Genomic DNA, 16126 nt, shown 5'->3' on the forward strand with positions numbered 1-16126 from the left:
AACTCGTACAGACTTTGGCGGTTTAAGCTTATATGTATATACTACTGGTGGTAATGGTAGCGCTCTGTTACGCATGCTCACATCCCGGACTTCTACAAAGTGGCCTAATCGCTGTTAGTTCGTCCGTCCGTTTGAACTGCCATTAACTAAGATGGAAGGGAGACGGTGAAAGTCTAGGAACTAAAGCCTTCTCGCCAGTCCGACTCCTTTCGCCGTTGCCCCAGCTAACCGCATGGCTCATTAAAATTTCTATCTAGCACAAAATACCTCCTCGACGCTTCTGTGTAAAATGGCAGTCACTTATACAGACGTAACATTGGTTATATATGGCACGATCATGCAGTGATGATTTGATGTGACGACGATGGCCTCCAGGTGAACTAATCATTAACATAGTGCAGTGTATCATGAACTGGATCCCTTCCGGTTCGTCTTTTAGGTATTCTGTCGCTATTGAGTAAAAACGTTGTACGTAGGCCATTCTATTTAACAAGGCCAAATTGGCGGTTTAACCAAATTTGTTTATCACATATACTCTATATCAACCCTTTATGTTCTATTTTTTTTTATTATCTAAGGAGAATTGAATTTGTCTCAGCCAGCAGACAAAGTTGACGCGACTCCTTAAGGTTGATCGTGTTGCCTGTACAAATTTCGCTCTAAGTAGATACAAACTGTTTCGACGGTACATTGACATGTTAATTTTTTTTTGCATGGACAAGTCGGTAATAAAATGATTTGGACTCTATTAGATTAACGACAAAAGTTAGTCTCGATGCTTAAACCGTACATGCTAAACAAGGGGTCTTCATTTTTACATGTTTTTCAGTTTAAACGTCGCTATCTTGTCCATGTTAGAAGTGTGCAACATGCTTTATGATGAAGTTTAACTGCTAGCTAAGTTTAGTTATACCCAAAATTTAGGACATTGAGCATTACGTCTCGTTAGAATAAACACTTAGACTGTGTAAATTATCCTAAGCGGTTAATCTACTTTTTTGCTATATGACGACGTACTGTTTTGGTGTTACAATTCGGGTGCAACAACAATATTGATAACAATAATAATAATGATGATGATGATATTTGCTTTAGTAACGGAAAGACAAAAATGAAATTGGGCGCATCTCTAAGTTGCTGACGACTATACCGAACGAGAAAAAAAGAAAAAAAAAAAAAAAAAAAAAAAAGTTGTGTATCTTTTTCGGCACCAAAAACCAAATCGCTTTGTCATGTACTTTTTACGCAAGCTATAGTCATAGAGAGTTAAGTTGATTATCCACCAGCTTAAGAGTATACTTTTCTTTTCTAGGAAGAATGATAATTCTTCATTTTTAGCACGCGTAACATTATTGCCCCGCTATTACACCCAACAATATAATTAAAATTTTTATAATAGAACCTGCACGACTTGGAGTTAGTGCGGCAGTCTTTATGAACGTACCTAGCCTCCAACTTGAATGTGTTCCCGTTTGCGCAATAGTAAGAAAACATCGATTTTCGAATCGGAAGAAACTAATATTGAGCAAAGTCTATAAATTTTTATCAACTGGGCATAAGTTTAGATATGAACGCTGTTACCCCGATACCGTTGAAGATAGTAACGGTAACAAAGTAGCCAATTTAGAGTGTTTTTGAGCCGATGGTTAGGCTCAAAGTCGAGCTATACACACTTCGTTTCCTGCTGGGAGCTATTCACCTGAAGTAATATTTAATGGCTCAAGTACAAGCCGTAACCATGCAAAAGCATATTTATTAGTTAGCTAATTAGTTAAATATTGTATTAAACGATACCAGAAACGGTGCTGTTGTGCACTGAAACCCTTAACTGATACAGTGAGCGCTGGAATAAAGACTACACTTCATCGCAATCTCAGCCTCATTAAAAACTTCAACGAACATAAGGCTGTCTTGTGTCCAGGGTCGAGAGAACAGCATCCGATGCACCATTGGGATTAAACGAAGCTAGTCGTCAATACTAGCCACGCGTTTTTACACGAGAGCGATGGAAGTGCTGCTGAAAACAGCCCGCTTTCCCACAGTAGAGCAATTCAGGAACTAAATATGCGCTGCGGAAGGCTCATCTAGTAACGGAGACATGGCATGCCTTTAAACGTGACCTGACGGTGTGCATAGGTGGGAATCTGGACAAGTTTAATGGCCAACAAAGATACAAATCCGTATAAGAAGACAGTAGTTGTTATTCAATTTAGCGGTGAAGTTCGTGGATGTCCTATTCGCAGAGCCGTACCACTTAGTACAATACTAATAAGGGCAAATATTACACTTTCTTGGGCACGGTGATGCAGATTCAAACAGATCACACGGAGCTCCTGAATAGCTGGCAATGTATCCTGTACACGAACGGAACAGCAATAATAGTTATTGTCATTATAATTGCTAACATTATTATTATTATTATTACTACCATTGTTGGCACTGCTGTTAATTATATTTTAATCATCGAAATCTTCGCATTTTGTTAACAGGAAAAAGATATCCTCAAATAGCTTGCATGGAAGCGTGACGTTATAAGCAACAGTAGGGTATTTTTTCTGTTGATACATATATATAGTCCAAAGATATGTTTCACTTCCGTTATATTAGGATCTCATCGGTATAGGGTATCGTAACAAAAATGAACAGTATCGCCCTAACTCTGATTAATTTCCTGCTGGGAGTTTCTGATTTAGCATTTTGAGAGGTTATCTCTATCGACCAGCAAGGATTGAGCTCAAGTAAATGATTTATCGATGTTAATCTTCTGCGGTACGCGGTACAGGAATCGTCTATGAAATGATCGTAGCCTATCGGTAAGCTTTCTTGGTCCAACGGCTGTCTATTGACTCATTCGTCGTATTGGTAATCTTTACTTCTCCTGTTACTTCCGAAGTATCATGTTGGAGTACCTGAGCAGCTGAAAAATTGTGCTCCCATCTCATCCTAGGCAACATCATAAAGATCGAAGGGGATAAAATCATTTCTAATGAGGCAAACTATAGGAATGGTCTATAAACGCCATTCAAAAAATACCCGGCTTCTTGTCTACTTATTCCAACTATACCCGATCAAGAAGGCCGATGTTTATAAAAATTATTTACGAAAATGTTTATAGCGTAAACGATGTAATACGTGAACACTTAAAAAAAATGCACGAACAGCTAAATTGGCCACTAGCGATAAAGGTAGTGGGATTCGAGGAATATTAATTTTCAAAGTCCCACCGGACTACCTAACCTGCCGTGATAGAAAAACGCGACTTAATTCCTACAGATTGCCGCGATTACAGAATTCTGCTATATAAAAAAAGCGTTGCTTATTTGCACAACATTTCCTATGCAAAGTAAGCGCGTTGAAATGTATTCATGTATATCGATGTCTGACCGCCGCAAGTTTAAGTTAATTGAGCTAGGGGATATTATTTAGTAGTGATTTGCGCTCACAGACGTTATGTCGAAGTATACAGAATACTAGCCACAATATTGTTCCAGTTTCACGATTTTAATATTCATGTGAAGACCTTCATAAGTTTAACGAGGTACTACGTATCAAGGTCCTCATATCATTTCTTCAAATACTGGACCGACTCTCAATCGTTTACTCCGTTCCGTTTTTAAAATAACAGCTATATACAGGTATATGATACAGGACGAAATTTTGCTGTTGCTGTCTTATAGAACTACATTATAATTGAAGTTTTACACAAGGAAATCGTTTTCGATTTCGAATTAATGAGTTCAAATTGGGTAAATTTCAGCGGGTTGTCTAGGCGGTCCTAACTAGCACGCGTTGATCCGCCATTTCCGATAGCAGACAAAACCTGGTAGTTTCCTTTCACGTTACTTTGGAGCAAAAAGCTGGTCATGGCAAACGATAATGTGTTGCTTTTTGGGCATTTGAGCGATGATCAGCTATAACTTAACGTTTCGCTCCAGCAAGATTTGCCCCATTCAACGGTCTGCTTTGTTGCCAGATTTAATCTGGCCTCTGAAAAATTCGAGGAAGACCGTTATAAGGCAAGCCGGAGAATGCTCAATACAATTTACACTTAAAGCGTTTGAATTTGTATAAAATTGGCTCGAAAGGCTAACTTACTACCCTTGGTTTACGACCCACAAACTAATAGCTATTTTATAAGAGAAAATATTAATAGCCAATCACGTTCTCCAGAAAAGCTCTAATGGTTATTCCCTTTAAAATTTTTTATGCCTTTTGTACCTTTTTCGTAACGTTTTTGGCAGTTTTGAATCCGTCCATTTTCGGTACTTTCGACCTAAAATCGTTGGAATTTTTTTTATATGCAAGGTAATCGAGCATCAGTTTACTTGGCTCACGGTTATTATTATAAATAGGTTATTTTTGGATTACCGGAGTAGTATTTTCAAAATGACTAGTTAATAACTTCTGTCCCGAATCGAACCTGTAATCGCAGCAATAGTAAATAGGCATGATCTTCAGGACAGCTCTCGCCCTCTTATTGAAATGCTCGTCTCGTTTAGGTGTAGTCTTAGAAACAAAACATGAGCAAAGATGCTCAGTTCGGACATGCCACTGTCTGTCTCGGACATCTCGTAACCTCCCACAAACGCCTTGACCTTCGTGGTCAAGTTAATAAAATGTCGAAAAAGGATTTTTATTATAATTTAGTCGCTGATGCCGACAATACTATCGGCGGAACAGACGTTGATATACGCTTGGCTGTACAGTTAGGTTATTATTGGTCTAATGACAGATCATTGAGGAAAGTGTGTGCGGTAGCATTATTACTGACCAATTGATATTTGTCAATTTGTTTCATTATAAACTTTACTTTGCTTATTATAGGACGGTTCATCTTTCGACAGCAGTATTCGTTTCGAGAGTCTTCGATGTTCGAATTCGATATGTACTAAAAATGAAGGTAAGCTTTTTAGTACCGTAATCTTTGTCCACAGGTATAGGGCAGCACTAGGCTAGTAAACCCATCGGGCAGTCGAACATGGCATATACTTTATCTTTATATGTTGACCTTTAGCTTCCTATGAATTTTCGGGTTAAAAAGAATATCTAATACTGTCACAAGTAATTTTATATCAAGTTAATGTAGATCAAAATTGTATTTGGTATTTTGGAGCAGAAGCGGGAAAAGTCTGACTAAAAGGCTATCATCGCATGCCGAACTACACAACTTACTATCAGTATGCCTGGCTCTTTAATGTCGTGAACTTGACAGCCTTTAAGCCATGATGATACACAATTGCCTGCCAATAACATCTGAAGTGAGAGATTCATTGTTAAATTATGTGGCGCTGGAACGGCTGCGTTGTTATGGTAACTCAATTAATAGCTGTTTATTTCGGAAGAGAGCTATCAGGTAATGCCAGATCAGATAACGTACTTCAAATCTGACTACCTTATATGCCTATTCGTTGATTTTATCTGATATTTAATCGTCAGTAAGCATACTGAGAGCCCATTGATAAATCCCTCATAAAGCAAGCCGCATCAAACTAAGGACTTTCAGCATTTTATGTCCTGATCTGAATGAATTATTGCCGCATTATTCCTTGAAAAGTTCACGTACACTACAATTATTAGTTGACTGTAACTTGCACTGCCTCGCACAACTGGCCGAATAGCCTCTGTCGTTAAGGGCTGCGGTGTCAGCAACCCCGCCATGGGGTAAGCGGTACACAATACGAGACAAGAAGAGGGTAACACGGAAGGAAACTTCCAAGAAGTGCTCTTTTTTTTTCAACTATTCTCAAGTAGCCACCCACTAGGAAGCTGTCCTTAGGTCATAACTCACTCACGCTACGCGGCTGCTTCTATTGCGCCAGTATGCCCTTGCCCTAGCAGCAGCGGCTTTATTGCACATTCTAGGTTGGTCGATTTGGGAGGTTGTTACTTCAGACGATATCTGCAGCAAGCGGTCCACTGGGACAAATTGAAATACAGGTGTTGCCTAAATAACTTAGGCATATTTTATTCACCTGGTTAGATTATGATATGAAGCAGGGTTACTGATAATGTTATATTCGCGTAGCCATGTCGTTCCGTAGAGACAATCAAGAAACTTGCTTCAAGCGAGAGAGGAAGTTATGATACCATACTTAAATAGGCATATCTTATGCTTTTAAACGCTCAAAAGCATATATACATATTAAATATGTACGATTAAATAGTGACACTTGAAGCTAAGCGTGTGATGCACGTATACTATACGTGCCGATTGTTTCGAAAACACCCTGTTTGGTGGTCCTTTCCCTGTACTTTTTGGGCTGACGAGAAAATGCCATACGGGCTATGAAAAATCTCACCATTGTGCTAACACAGCAAAATCATAAAAATGAGGATTTTTTCGTTGACGTTCGTTGTTGAACTTTGTTGGCACCGGCGACCTGAGTGACGCTGGTGAATTTATTACCAAGAATGAAGCTAGCCACTGTTATACAGGCATCCAGATAGAATTATATTTCCAAATGTACAATTCGTGCCTTTTGTGGAGCTCGCCGTTTATTACGTGAAAGGAGGCTTGCTAACTTGCCGTAAGGAAATATGTATGCTATTTATAATACCTCCAGAACGTAACGCACCCACATTGCTCTGTGACTAAATAAATAACTGGCTAAATATGGATTAAGACAAAATAAATCATAATTCCTATTTTAAAGTTGTTTAAAAAATATACCGTGTCTATCAAATAATAGTAATACGATTGAGTACTACAAAGGGATACGAAATGTTGATGACAGGTTTTTCTACATATTTGCAGAATAATAAAAATAGGAATGCTCAGAGGTATAACCCAGTGCATTATTTAATTTACATTTATAATAGATTTTTACAGAAAACAAATTTTTACGTAAATATGTACATGAACGCTTCTCACGAGTAAGAAGATGTTTTGTTTTTGTTTTGTCGGAGTTTATAATAATGTCGGAGTAAATAAGCAATTCGTATTTGCCAGCTTTTTACAAAGCTGCACAACTCTGCAAGACGGAATGTTCGATCAGGCGAGATTCAGGGTAAGTACAATCTATGAAAAATGCCATTTTTTGACTTCGCTCCTTGTATGAGAATCTAAATAACAATTGACGATGTTATTACGCTGCCGACCACGAGAAAACGAGCAGTAAGTTGGTTTTTATAGGTCGCTTAGATATCTGCGCAGTCCTCACTGCCGGTGTATTTTCTAGGCCTGCTCGTAAAGGGCAAACCAGTGGCACACCCCCTTACGTACGGGCTCGTAGCTTTATAATAAAGGTCGCACAGTGACGGCGTATCTGTTCCGTATTTACTAAAAAGCATAATTCGGTGTGTCACTATAGCGGAGAAATGCAAATTCGTACCGTTAGCAAACAGCAGATGTTGCTTAACGAGTTAGCTTTCAACGCATATAACATCCATTAAGAACGATTTACAGTAGCGGTTACATAAAGCTTTATTCAAAGGCAACGAAAATAACTTACGTTAGTGTAGCGTTTACGGAACTAGCATATAAGAATGGAACATTACAATAGCTTAGGCTAGAAAAATAAAGTCAGATACGTCGAGTTCGCGAACCTGAGCTAGTCTAGCTTACGGACTTCTAAGCCTAGCAGCATATGCCTACTGCTTTTGAGCTGAGTGACTGTAACCAATAGAAGACACACAATTTTCACACATTATTTCAGTACTATCATCAGAATAGCGCATTTTCTACATATTCATGATCTACACTGCTAGATGCTAAGTTTGCACTCGTTGATTGATCGACTATTGGTAATAGCACTTTTCTGCTGCGGCGTTGTAATTTTTGTAACACTTGCCATTGGTAGAAAATTTACAAGTTGTGCTCTTCGAAAAACGTCACCCTATTATCTATAATTCAAAAACACATGTTTTTTCTTACGGTTTAATGAAAAAAAAAAAGAAACTTATGTTCAGAGCACTTTCACGCGACGCGGGAGACACATTTTCATCAATAGAAACTCTAATTTCGCGGAAGGCCGCGGTATGAACTGAAGCACGCACCAGCGACCGCGCAACACTGCCATGGATTCTTCAGCCAACGAAGTCGTAAAGATGTCAGTAAGTTACTCATTGAATATTACAATTCATTAGCCCATAAACAAGTTCTAAAAACGAAAAATATGTATTATTTGATTTCTAATAATCAACTACTACTTTAATTAAACTCAAACTATATCTTACTGACGTTTTTCTTCGCGGGGCTGAATCACTAGAATGCTATATAAGTGCATATATAAAGCTCATGTTTAACAGTATGCATTCTGTCATTTACCGTTGCTCTACGACGTTGTCACTAAAAGTATGGCGTACACAAATTCATTATATATGTCAATTCTGTTGTCTACGAGCTTTACAGGCGATAGTTTTATATATATATATATATATATATATATAGATAAAACATTGTTATCTCTAGACGCCATTGTGTGTTGTCATAAACAGATGTTTTTGGAAGACTACGAATGGGTAAAGCGGAAACGTTTAGACGGTTAATGAACTCGTGGTCGTTTCGTCGGGGTAGTATATGGCTATATCAGATGATGTCGCTTACAATAGTGACAACTTTACCAGGGCAAAATTGATGAAATAATATTACCCTAATGCTTTTTCCGCGCTCTCTAGACAACGGTTGGTGTAAGCCTGTAACTGTATCAAACGCCACTACTTTTTACATTTATATGCGGTAGTGAGATGATATTTCTGAGAGGTTTAAGTAAAGGATACTATTTACTCTTTCAATGGCAATTCGTCCATTACCTAATTTGTTGGTGTTCATGACCGATATCAAATGTTGACGACCTAATTGGTATAAAGCTCTGACAGCTCTTTTCCATTTTGAAAAAATCGCCCTTTGTATTATTAGCTATTGAGAAATCTCAGACGCATATATATGCACTTGTTCATTTGCCAAAGCTGTTGTTATGTGCTATTGATCTCATCACATGAAACGTTTTTTTTTTTTTTTTTTTTTTTTTTTTTAATAAAAATGCTTATAACATGTATTGCGTATCTAAACTATTCATTACGGTACCAGAGTGTACTACGCTTTGGTTAGTAATCACTGGTAAAGTTACAAGATGCGGATACAGGCGTAGTATTAAGCGGCACTGATCACTAAAGCTCGCGCCAGCGAAATTGCATATAATCATTCCGATCTTTTATAGCGGTATAAAATCCCCTCGAGTTTTGAGGCTAGATCCTTCTCTTTTTAGCGCATACAGATGCAGATTAGCATTTGCCAGTTTTATTAGTCTATGCTGTGCATATTTACAAACCCGTCTTTGAAAAATACTTGTGGCCAACATCTATCTGCGTATATTTCTGAATATCCTAAAAAATAAAAAGAAGGGTTAAAAAGATAAATTTTTGGGGGGTTGTGGTAATACCCCCTCCCTATTGCTTCTTCTCCCACTGGCTTCGGAAAAGTGGTAACTGCTCACAGGCGAGAATCATCTATTGGTAAGTCCAGCGGAAGCATCACTGTGGGTATGTGGGTTTTCTTGAACACCTTTATGTATGAGCACAAAAGCAAGTTTAGTCAAAGGCAACGCCCGATGAGGCGGAAATCCCTGGGGGGGGGGGGGGGGGGCTCTGCGGCCTACCAACCCATTGGTCATGAAAGTGATAATACAGACTCAACTTGGGGTATTCTAGCCTGCACTGAAATGTCTACGGCGAAAATCCTCAGGACATGTTATTTAAACAGGACGAAACTCTTGCGTGATGTATACATAGCAGTGATGAAGTTTGAACGCAGATACTGTGTAAAGAAAGTCTTCACAAAAAGGTTGCCATGCCACGAACCACATGCCGTCGTATTTTACTGGATGGAGTAAGGAGAACTCTATGCGAGAGAACTCTGTGACGATGATACGAATCTTGTTTAAAGTTTGCAGAATAGAACACCCATGTGCAGATCACGCCGGTGTAATGAACAGGGAATGGTAGCCCGTGTGCATCAACTGAAGTCTTTTCGCTCCTTGAGGCAAGTCCTCGAGGATTGGCACCCCATGGTCTCAATACACGAAGCCAAATGTACGTCCGTACGCCAAACAATGCGCAAGAGAATCCCAAAAATGAAGTTTCTAAAAGGAGCAGGTAATGTGACGACCGCCAACGACAAGCGCTGCTGCGACAATGACAAAAAGAGCCGATACTGCTGCCAAACGAAACGGTAACACAAGCGAAGAAGTTTAACGGCGAAGAGATATCTAGTCACAGACGTGGAATCGGGATATGCAAGTTTAATCTAACTCTAGAAAGCTTCTAATTTGCTGACTCTTGCAGTATGTTGTCGCTTGTTCACACAAAATTTACCGCCAGCATTCGCAGTGTTTTTAATACATATATATAGTGTATGGACTGTGTACATAGTATGTACACAAATAGATCAGTAATGCCTTAAGCCTAGCGCAGATTCGGGATCCACGTTGTCAATATATTTCGAGGAGGTTTTTTTTAGATCACAAAATATATCCTTTATAAACCTAAATCTAGAGCGTCGCGTCAGTCCATATACATGAGACGTTTAGATAGAAGCACCTCTTACGCCGTTCCATTAAAAACATCTAACATAAGAATATATGCATAAAGATTAAAAGATCACTGCGGTAAATGATATTTAATTAGTATTGATGCAGTTGCCAATGAAAATGTAGCAAAAAATAACAGTTATCTGAGCCTTTGAGGGACATACCGTTTACTCACGATGGTTTACATTTCATAGAAGCAATGCTGAGCTCTGGACCTAATTCGTAGTGAGGCTGAAAGCTTTTCTTTTGAAGTGTTATATATGTAGAAAATCGTTAGTATCCTATAATATATGCGTACAGCAAAGCCTTAATGCGTTGTCGGGTGACATGTTACGGTTACCCAACAAGCGGAAGGACAAACCGTCCCTTTATCGAACAGAATTTTTTCCTAAAAAAAAAAATACCTAAATAAAAAAATGTACCACCAATAGTTTTTTAATAGGTCTGTATATGATGCGTATTCAGAGTAGTCGTATAAAACGATTTTATATCATTAATCAATGTTACCGTTCGGAGCAACGCAAACAGTTGCCTTTGATGAAAGTCCCCTGTACAATTAATATGCGATGCAACGTTTTCTAAGGTGATCTGTAAAAGCTAAGAAGCGGGTCCGACGAATTTGGCTGGGTGCATTTCTCACAATATTTGCAGGCACGGAGAATGTGTTTTATTTTATGTGGGGAAAATTAGAAAAACGTTCACTGAATGTATGATGATAACCAATATGGCTACCAAATGGACAACAATGTGGCGGGTTTAGAACGCGACAATACACAATGATAATATTAGATATTAATGAACATATTATAATTAGTATTAATTTCAGTAACAATGGAGAGGTTTTCGGGAAAAGTGTAACAATTAAGTAAGTTGTCGGAAAATTTAAGATGCAGCTTTAGATTTATAGCTGGCACCGTTTGTATGTTGAACATGAAGGTGTCAGAAACGCCTCATTCAACATATTGTCTGAATTTTAAACACACTTTTTTTTCTCTAAAGTTGATCATTTGCGACATTGATTTGTAACTGCTTTCGTTATCACTTATCTTGAAGTGTGGTTACCACAGAGGTTTCGTAATGGCTGTATCTAGTAGCTCCTCCGCAATGGAAACCTAAGTGTTCGTTGTTCTATTTCTGCTAAATTGTGGCTTTAGTAAGGCAAAAATTATTGTTACCAAGGGTTTGATAAGTTGTTGAGAAACATAAGATTCCACAAAAATAACGACGATGTGAACCGTTTCAGGTGAGATGGACATTTGCAAAACATTTAACATTTACTATGTGCGAATCTTAGAAGACATGTTGTTGGATAAGTCTTCGACGATCTGAAGATCAGCGATGTCGTCATTCTTCGTGGGTGAGACTAAAATTTCGTAAAAAAAACATGCTTAATACTATGTTGAGTTTATAGTTTGTGTTCTTAGGTAGAGCCATGCTCTAAGAATTAGGAACAGAAATATCACCCGATAGCTGCCCAGACAGCCATGGACCATCGCAAGAACGGCATATGATGCATTTAGCTGGCTTGAGTGACCACGTTACACAGTGCCAGCTTAGACAGCCGTAATATTATAGCTCTTCGTGTTACTGAGTATTATGCATAAGCATACAGGTAATTGTCAGCAACGCATAGTAGTAATATGCAGGGCTATAATACGCACGCAGCTGCCAAAGACAATCGCACTGCTATTTATGCCCAACATGACATAACAAAGGTCTAGGGGCTTCGTTGCTGTTGGCCTATAGCGCAGCCAAGCTGAAAGTCGCAAAGGGCACAGGGAGCGATCCCTGTTGAAGGAGAACTAAACTTAAGGCCAAGCACGCAGTATCTTGTTGCGTTCTAGAAACGCCGTCAGTGTTATAGTGATGGTCCAGATAGCGATCTGTGCCCGCGGCAGAGAGGGCGGCGGCAGCAGAGCAGTGAATAATTGTTGCAAGACAAAGCGTGTAGAGCTTTTAATGTCATGGCAGGATGCACAGCACTGGTCGCGAGTAATTTCCATTGTGCGCTGTGTAATACGAGCAAAAACTCAATCTGATATTCGATCTTATTTGATGTAGCTGCCGCGTACTAAAATCGATTATCTCCTTATATGCCTATTGCCCGTCACTAGAAAAAAGCTAGGGGAAGGTGTGGATCGAGAGAAGGAACTTAAGATTTGCCATCTCATAAATTTTATATGGCGAAGAGAATCATTAACAGAGAAAATATTAAACGCCAAATCCACTTCAGGGCTAGGAGACCTACGCAGTGGAATAGTTATTTCTCATAATGTCCTTGTCCTTCAGGCTGTGTCTTTATTTCGAAGCCCATACTATTCCTGAGACAATAATCTTATGCTTGGATTTTAGAGGTGATCTGACATTTCAACGTCCAGTCAAAAAATTGTAACTCAACAGAAAAAATACTTTCTTTTTCATGTACATTGGGTTCTACCGAGAATCAGAAAAGAGTACAAATGGCAAAAAATCTGTATAATCATAGTAGGTATTAAGACGCAATGTACCTGAAATTAACGACAATCTCGGCTTACCGAACACGGTCCAAGAAGAAATTTTTCGCAGCAGAACGCTAAAGTTTATAAAATTGCTCTCAAATGCTAATGCCTTAACATTATTGTAATTATATAAAAAGCAGACTTTTCTGCCGAGGTAACGCAGAGGGTTCCTTGGTTTTAGATGCAACTATTTCGGCTTCACCTAGAATAAATAAACGATACCCCTGCATGACTTAACCGATCTTTCTTCGGGAAAAGGGAATTCAACACATTATTGTGCCTGACAATTACCAAAGCTTCCGTTCCACAAAACAACGGAAGTGTGCTTCTCCAGCTTTTTCTTTTATGTGGAAAAGTGCGTGAAACCAAAACAGTGGTTGATAAAGGGCGCTACAGTACATATAACCAACTAAACGCGGTTGTCAGGGACGTGACGCCACGAATCACGTCTATACTCGGTGAACTTTTGCGTATACATATATGGAAAAGTCATTCGGTCCTTGCTTCGAGATAGGAACCTTCCCACAAACTACTCCCGGACGGGTGGTGTGTAAAGGGCGAACATGTCGTTTAGGACACAGGATATGGAATAGTTTCCTTCCTCTTATCATAATGCCGGTCTCCATAAAGTTTGCTTCGAGTCGGTTTGCTTAAAACAGGTCAGCACAAGGGCAAGTTCTTTCTGGATGTGCACAGCCTATTGCGCGCCACTTGCGCGGTGATGTTTTGCAATAAATCTACGTAATCAAGGATCTATTACACATGACGCAAATGTAAAGCGTGTCCATTGCTTTTTCTTATATACGCGTGTTTGCACCACCTATGAAGCAAAACGTATGCACGATAAGCATATGCCTTAGTAGAAACTTTTACTACCTTAAACTTAGTGCTTACATTTAACAACCTGTCATTCCTAACTAAAGAGAGGAACTGGGGTTTGCAAAATCTGAACTGCTTGTATTTTGGGTGGACTGCTTAAAATGAAACATGTACTGTAGATTAATGAGCTTTCATTTATAGTTATCTTATTCCTATATACGAGTCACTTTTGTGTTGTTGCTGGCTAGCTTATGTCTGGTTCGCTATTATCATTAATTACGTACAGCAGGAAATCATTGCGTCAATCATCAGTAGGCACCTACAAAGGTTGAAGTCAGGCCTTGAACTCATCCAATTAAATACACCGAAAAGTGATAATAGGTTTACTAGTACTAGGCACACATTACATAGAGTGCTATTTTATTGCTTCAAGTGATCTAGCTTTGATAATATGCTGAAGATCTCGACAAATCCGCTAACGAAGCTAGTAGTGCCTTGGTGGACAGAGACGGAAAAATTGCGCTCAAAACAACATGTCCTGCAAAGATCCGGTTGACGTTAAGATACAAAAAACCTTCCCTATAATGAGTAGTGTAAACTAATATACTTTGTTACTGCTCATATTTAGAGAAAATAACCACCCAGTCCACGTGTCTATTAAAAAATTCAAAACTAAGTAATTGTGCTGCAAATATACGTCTACTAATAGCGTTAACGAACACCTATGAGCACTCTGAGAGTTGGTGTTTGTGCATTCTATTTAACATGTTATTTTTCCTGCTGTATTTTGGTCATTGTTATAATCAAATCTAATAATAATAATAACATAAAATATACTATAATAGCCTCTCCAAAACGAAATCAATATTTTTTTTGCATTGATTTTATGATAGTGTTATTTTTTAAAAGTTCTTATAGTTTTGCGAAAACAGCATGTTTAGTTTTATAACAGGCATAGGAAAAGCACTTTTTTTTCAAATCCAAATATACGCTTGTACAACCTGAAAAGGAAAAACAATTTTCTGTGTTTTTTTATGGGTGTTTTACAAGTTTTTCAGTGTGGCGAAAAAAAATTCACAAAGGTTATATTGACGGCAGTTCAAATTAGAGGTTTTATGTAAATGTTTTCCATACCCAGTACGAAAAAGTTTGCATATCGCTCTTTACGGAGCTGACACTTTACGCATTAAATCGCAAAAATTGTGACAATCAATTATATATATATATACGGCTTTGGTTAAAATGGGCTAGGATTTGTCGCTTTGACTTCCGTTAATGATACATAGTACACAGTTTGTGTGAGTCAGTTTTATATATCAATATTTAGATTTATATATTAATATATACAGTCTCGACAGTTTCAGTGAAGCCCGAAATAAAAATAGTGTTTCTGTTTTTACATTAACCTAATCTAGGGCTCTACGTGGAAAACGATGTTAACGAAGTGTCATCCCACGGCCTGTCCGCGTCAAATGATCCCTTTTGAGCAATTTTCAATCAGTTCGGTGTATGTCCAATAATCACTTTAAAAATACTGTGTTTCAAATCGTGGCTTACTTTCAGCTTTGTCTGTAGACTGCATTTCATAGGAAGATAGTTATTTACACTCGAGACAGGCCAACCTAGGAAACTTGTTTTAAGCAGGTTGATTGTTTCCGACGTTGCGTGACAAGTTGCCCCATCTGTTGAGACTAAATGTCGTTTGCATTGAAGTTTGCGTCACGAGAGAGAGGAGTGCTTGTTAAGAAGCCGAGTCCTTGAGGTCGTTGTGTCGGTATCCAGGCCGCTTCCCATTATAACGATGTTTTAACTTGTTCGTTCGGTAGCTCTATCTGCGAGTGAACCAGTCGGTCTAAATCACTTCAGTGTTACCTTCGTCAGCGAGAGGCATCGCCCGTGTTCTACGAGCTTACGAAACGTCACTATAGTCGCCTCTCTATTCTGTCGGAAGTGTTTGGGAAACATGAACGCTATTCCGAACGGTAGCGTTTTATCATCACACGCTGCTATGCTTATCAATTTTTTCAGTTTTTGCTTATTTATAGGCAACTTTAGCGTACCTGAGATAAAGGATGACTTTTTCTAGGCTATTTCCGAGACTTGTCTAAGCAAAACCGCATATTTTTGCATATGCTCAAAGTGTCATACTTAGCAGTCAATATATTCAATATAACTATCATCCAGCACGATGACATTTTAAATTCAAGACCAAAGCCACTGGCTAGTCATTGCCAAGGTAGTTCTCCTTTAACCTGCTAATAATTTTTTAAAGTAATTCTGCGC

At 38.6% G+C, this 16126-nt stretch overlaps 1 long non-coding RNA gene across 3 annotated transcripts in view; it reads left to right on the forward strand.

Moving 5' to 3' along the window:
- Nucleotides 1-210: 210 nt before the first annotated feature.
- Nucleotides 211-16126, forward strand: part of LOC111262413 (uncharacterized) — a 25105-nt gene continuing 9189 nt past the window's right edge. For 2 of the 3 annotated variants that reach the window (XR_015311905.1, XR_002681594.2), the window contains exons 1-3: nucleotides 6911-7007; nucleotides 7895-8052; nucleotides 11770-11883. This is a non-coding gene — a long non-coding RNA (uncharacterized LOC111262413). Of the gene's footprint in view, nucleotides 376-4824; nucleotides 4901-6910; nucleotides 7008-7894; nucleotides 8053-11769; nucleotides 11884-16126 lie in introns of those variants that run through there. The other variant, XR_002681595.2, reaches the window with a different exon arrangement.

The sequence above is a fragment of the Varroa jacobsoni genome, unplaced genomic scaffold (assembly GCF_002532875.2).
Source record: "Varroa jacobsoni isolate VJ856 unplaced genomic scaffold, vjacob_1.0 scaffold_660, whole genome shotgun sequence".
NCBI classification, from domain to species: Eukaryota; Metazoa; Arthropoda; class Arachnida; order Mesostigmata; family Varroidae; genus Varroa; species Varroa jacobsoni.